Below are 6,222 nucleotides of genomic sequence, written 5' to 3'. Positions count from 1 at the left end.
ATTTTTGGAGGAGGTTCACACTATTTCAAATTTCGTTCCAGAAATTAGACTTTGTAAGCATATTTGTATCATATCATTTCATATTTATATAATCCAAATTCACACAAGGCTATGTTAATATATGGACGTTTCAGCCCTTCCCACTCCCCCTGCCCTCATTCCCAAAGGAGAAGAAATCTTAACTTGAGAGTAAAGTGCCAAGTCTTTCCTCTGGTGTGGGGAATAAAATGATTCTCAGAGATATAAAAACAGATTACCCACCCCAGAGGCCCAAATGTAACATGGAGGGGCAGATGCTGGGACTGCTGCCTTTGAGGAAGGTCTCACTGTGCATGAACAACACAGGGATGGAAAAGAGGAAGTGAATGAGGGACTATCACAGTGGTGAGAGGAGAGTTTAGATGAGAGGACAAAACTGAGATTTTCTGCTACATACTTGAGCAGGGATGCATAGCCAAGAGACAGAAGAGCCATGCATTTTGGTTTCAGGGAAGAGTTTTCAAAGACTAAAGAGAAAATAGGAAGAGAACATTTTATATTTTTATAAGCCACTTACAGAAACAGAGTTCTTAGGAATGCTGTGGCAGAGCATACTAGAAAGACTGAGAACAATAAAGATGTCTAAAGAAGATGCTTTTCAAGCTTTGTTGGCACTAAGAATGTACTCTCTTGTTGGCATTTTTTTTTTTCAAGAGACTGAGTACAGATGAATTACTGTCAATTATGCTTTTCTGCCACAATGATGTTTTTTTAAAAGCAATACTGCTCAGAGACTGAGTCATATGGAATCCCGATTGTATTCAGGTTAATACAAAGTTATGAACTCCCTCTCTTTTCAGGAAAAAAAAAAATGGCCTTCAGGCATTATCACACATATAAATAGATAGTGACCTCTGAATCTTAGTTTGATCTTCACTGGGACATATGCCACAATGTTGAGTGCTACCTAGAATCAGAGCTATCCTCTTTCACACCAGTGGGTATGTTTAAGACACTTAGACCCATTCAAATACTCTAGATTTTTCCCAGTAAATGCTGGCAAGAGATTTGTGCTTTCTGGGTAGTTTTAGATATGTATATCTTCATATCTTTTTTTCTTTTATTCTCTTCTTCAGGTCAGAGTCAAATTTTATAGATCTTATTCCACTCTACTGATAAATCCATCCCATCCTTCCCATTTAAAATAGGACAAAAATGGGGCACCTGGGTGGTTCATTCAGTCCGACTCTTGGTTTCAGCTCAGGTCATGATCTCAGGGTCATGGGATCAAGCTCCCCATCGGGTTTCACACTCAGCATGGAGTCTGCTTGAAATGCTTACTCTCCCTCTCCTTCTGCCCTTCCCCCACAATTACACTGACTCCCTCTCTTTTTCAAATTTGACCTATTTATTTGATAGAGAGAGAGAAAGCACAAGCAGGGGGAGCAGCAGGCAGAGGGAGAAGGAGAAGCAGGCTCCCTGCCGAGCAGCGAGCCCAACGTGGGGCTCGATCCCAGGGCCCAGGATCATGACCTGAGCCAAAGGCAGACGCCCAACCAACTGAGGCACCCAGGCGCTCCTCAAATAAATAAATCTTTCTAAAAATAAATAAAATAAAATAAAATAGGATAAAAATAATCTCATATTGATTTTTATTGACTCATCTCATATTCACTATTATTGACTAAAAATCATCTCATATTGACTACTCCTACACGTTAACTTTTGCTGTGTAACCAACCACCCCAGAACCCAGTGGTTTAAAACAACTGCCATTTATTTAGCTCATAATCTGGGGAGTTGGTTGGTTGTTCTGACTGGGGCTAGTTCAGTCCAGCACGTGCATCTGGAGTCAGCTGGCAGACAGCTGGTGGCTTGATGATCTAGGGTGGTCTCACTCATATGTTTGGCAGGTGGCAGGCTAGAATGACAGGGCTGCATGTCTTTCATCATCCAGCAAGATTGCCTGAGTTCCTTCACATAGTGGGTCACAGGGTCCCAAGACAAACAAAAGCAGAAGCCACAAGGCCTCTTGATGCATAGGTTTGGAACTCACTTGATGTCACTTCCACCACTATCTATTGGTCAAAGCAAATCCCAATGCCAGCCTCCATTTCAAGGATAGGCAAATAGACTCCATATGTTGATGGGAGAAGCTAAAAAGTATTGAGGCCATTTTTTTCAATCTGTTCTACTATTAACATATATGAATTCACTGTCCCCTTACCCAGAGAAAGATACTCATAACTGAAAATTCGTACACCCCTCCTGCCATTTACTAGAGAAGAACTTAGGCAAGAACCATTTACTTGCCACTCCTGACTGGGAGCGGTATTTTGGCAAAGCTCAAATCAAGACTATTAATAGGTAACCACTTATATGGTATGTGTGTTTGGTAGTAAAAGACCTGCTTATCTGCTAGGTTCCATTAGAGCCACTAGCATTGCTGCATTGCCTCTAGGGAGAATGTCCCTTTTTATATATTTTCATTAGCTAGTTAATCAAGTGGAAAGACTGGCCCTTAGAACAGGACTCTGCCATAACAGAATAGGACATGATGTATATAGATGAGACATATCAAGAAAGCTGAATCCAGAGACTGGAGAGAGAGACAGCCATGGTCCCCCAGTAAAGAATGGGAGTGGGGTTGAGTGGGAATGGGGCCTTCACTGGTTACAGAGCAACAGAATGTCCTGGAAATTTGAGGGGGAAGCTACTAACAGATATTAGGCACATGAAATGGTGATGGAAAATTTTAATCACCTTGCAACTTTGTCTAGCCCCTTTCTCCCTAGCCTACCCTCTTCTTTCCCACATCCTCCATTCCCACTCCAACTGATTGATCCCCATTTGCAATTTTCTAATTGATGTCTGCTTTATCTTAATATCTTGACACTGCCTAACACAGCAATGAATTCATAGAAGTAGTGAGCAAGAATGGATGACAATATCCAGACCCTCAAAATTGGTGAGTCAATTGATTCACTTTTTCCTGAAGTTTTCCCTATGTCTAAGTGATCAGGTAATGTAGATCAAGATCATTTCCACCTTCACCAATTCTTCTCTAATTAAATTCCTATAAAGTGGCACTCAACAAAAAGTTATTGGATGGAAGGATGGATGAATAAATGAATACCAAGAGCAGGAAGAAATTTTGAGGAGCAAATACAGCAGCAGTCAGAGGTGAAAGCCTGGGGATGGATGGGAAGGTTGTCAAGAGGCTTTCCTTGAAGAAGAGGAGAGCAGAGGATGAAAACACTGCACCCCTGCTGCTCTGTAACAGCAGACTCACACAGTAGCAAATCTGGTACTTCTATCCCCACGATGTCTCCAGAAAGATCTGATGTTCCTGGGTTATTTTGGTTTTTAACTGTGACTAAGCTAGGTTACGTTTTGAAACAGAAGCTTCTTTTAAATAATATTTTGCATAGCCTTTTGACTATTCAGTGAGTTCTCTCCAAAATTTATTTCTCATTTCCACATTTATGTCATCCACAAGCTCAACAACATTTTTATTCTGCAATATACTACACTTGATCTTAGCCAAAAGGCCGAGAAGCGATTATTCTGCAATATAATAATAAGATCATGTAACTTACAGACATCTGTAGCTTATGGTTTTTTAGAAACACAGATCTGTAGTATCAAAATTTTAAAAGATAAAACTTGTAATCATCATTTGTCTCTCTGTTCATGCATTATAAATTACCATTATACAAAATTATACATTATACATTATAAAAATACCTCTAAACAACATAAACTAGCATCAAAAGATGAATAAGCGAAATATTATTCTGCATTTTGTGCGTTTAATTATGTAGTCTCAAATCTGATTTTGGTCTGAGAAGCCACTTGAATTGTGCTGAAATTGTTATATGTCAGGAATAGTTACTTCAAAATTATATCAAAGTAAAGAAGTTAATAAAATCAACTTTTTAAAAAAGCAAAACCTGCCTATATCTGGTATCTTCCTTCCATAGTATCTGGCATTTGATAGTGTATTTTATTATTTTATTTCAATTCAGTATTCAAGGAAAGCTTTTGAAACCATTTTGATTACCCTGACAGCTGAAATGAAATTTTTACACGAACAGCATATTTGGAGCCAAAGATCTGGTTGACACAATGAATGCAATGATGAAAATAATTTTATGACAGCCCAACCTAGCATATTGGCTTCATTTAAAATTTATATCAGACAGGGTTTTTAAAGCACTTTTCCTCTAAAAGAAAACAGTAGCTTTCAATTCTTTCTGTTGGCCAAAAAAAGTCCTAAAGCTCTGGAGATTTGAATAGTTAGCAGAGTCCCAGAAATCTATTGCCCAGAATCCTATCTGAGAATTACTTTCAGAGGTTTTGGAAAACAAAGACATCCTGGGAGCTACATAATTAAGAAATTAGTCCATTTTCATAATAACAGTGGACTCCTATAGAGGTTTAATAAATTGTGCTTGAACATGTGAAAATGCTTCCAAAAAAGGTCTGCCCTCTTAAAACTGTGGTTCTAAAGGGCATCAACACAGCAGTGATTGCAGATTCAGACTGGCAATCAGATTTAAGACACCTTTAGTCTCCATGTACATAGCTTTGTAGAAGGATAGGGGACAAGAAACAGCACCTTCATTTCATCAGGACACCTGTGGTAAGCAGGATCATAGTCCCCCAAAGATGTCCACATCCTAATCCCCAGAACCTATGAATAAGTTATATTAAATGGAGGAAGGGATTTAAAGTTAGAGATGAAATTAAAAGCTGATAATCAGCTGACCTTAAAATAGAGAGATTATTCTGGATTGTCTAGGTGGACCTAAAGTAATCAGTCACATGAGTCTTTAAAAGTAGAAGAGGGAAGGGGCGCCTGGGTAGCGCAGTGGTTAAGCATCTGCCTTCAGCTCAGGGCGTGATCCCAGTATTCTGGGATCGAGCCCCACATCAGGCTCCTCCACTAGAAGCCTGCTTCTTCCTCTCCCACTCCCCCTGCTTGTGTTCCCTCTCTCGCTGGCTGTTTCTCTCTGTCAAAAAAATAAATAAAATCTTTAAAAAAAAAAAAAAGTAGAAGATGGAAGCAGAAGAGGAGACCAGAGTGATGCCACATGGGAAGTACTCTATCTCCATGGCTGACTTTATAAAGATGGAGGAAGGACCCCAGGCCAAAGAATGCAGAAGGCCTCTAGAATCTAAAAAGAGCCAGGAAACAGGTGCTCCACTAGAGCCTCCAGAAAGGAACACAGACCTGCTGATACCTTGATCTAGCTCATTAAGATCCATGTCAGACTTCTATCCTATGGAACTATAAAGTAATAAATGTATGTTTTTTTAAGTCACTAAGTTTGTGGAAATTTGGTTTAGCACCCATAGGAAACAAAAACAATGCTTACCAGCTACCCAAGTATACAGCTTCTTTTGCCCCTACACCCATGCAAGAAATGCAAGGCTGCCACAGAACAATACCCAAGGTCACCTTGACAGAGAGAAACCATGGCTTTAGCTTCCCAACAATCTTTTAGATGGTTCTAGTGACAAAGGCCCAAAATCTGCATGTTAGCCCCCAGCAGACCCAGTCCAGAAGCAGTCTCACAGATAAGGCTTCACAACAAACCAAACAGGCACAACATTCCATGTTTATTGATCACCACAGTTTCCAAAGAAACAGGACTCTGAGGTCTTTCTTATAGGCAGACCTGTATCAGCCCAGTGCTGAGGTTAACCCTTTACTCAAAGTTGTGACCCCAATGTCATTCTGTACGTCCACATTCTAAATGTGAGGAATCTGTCATTGTTCAAATCTTGGGTACGAATAAGGCCTCCTCCCCATAGACACCAAAAGCCAAGATACCAAAAGCCAAGGACATTCTTTCCCTGGACACAGGCAACTGAGAAGGACATGGCACATGACCTATGCTCAGCCAGATAAGACGGCAAGATGGAAGTCTGGGATCCCTTCCAGTATCATCAGTCACAGCAGCATTCAATGCCCAGTGAGAAGAACAGTGGAACCTAAAGGGCCTGGCCCATGACATTTTCTGCAGTTCCTCCCACCCAGATTTCCTTAGTTCTGGTCCATCTTCTAAGTCCAGTTCAATAGCTTTCCCATCAATTCCATGAAATATTGATGCCTTTCCAATTAATTCCCTTTCTACTTAAGATAAAATCACTTTATGTCATGAAACACAGGATCAGCAATTGTTACAATGAGGGGACTTCAGACAGCAGATCTAGAATTGAGGAGAATCTAGACTT

General features: G+C 40.2%; 1 pseudogene; it reads right to left on the bottom strand.

The window, feature by feature from the left end:
- Positions 1-3,424: 3,424 nt before the first annotated feature.
- On the bottom strand, positions 3,425-3,542 carry LOC121103901 (annotated as a pseudogene).
- Positions 3,543-6,222: the final 2,680 nt, after the last annotated feature.

Source organism: Ursus maritimus (genome assembly GCF_017311325.1).
Source record: "Ursus maritimus isolate PB19 chromosome X unlocalized genomic scaffold, ASM1731132v1 scaffold_X1, whole genome shotgun sequence".
Lineage (NCBI taxonomy): Eukaryota > Metazoa > Chordata > Mammalia > Carnivora > Ursidae > Ursus > Ursus maritimus.
This window is presented reverse-complemented; position numbering and strand designations above follow the sequence as displayed.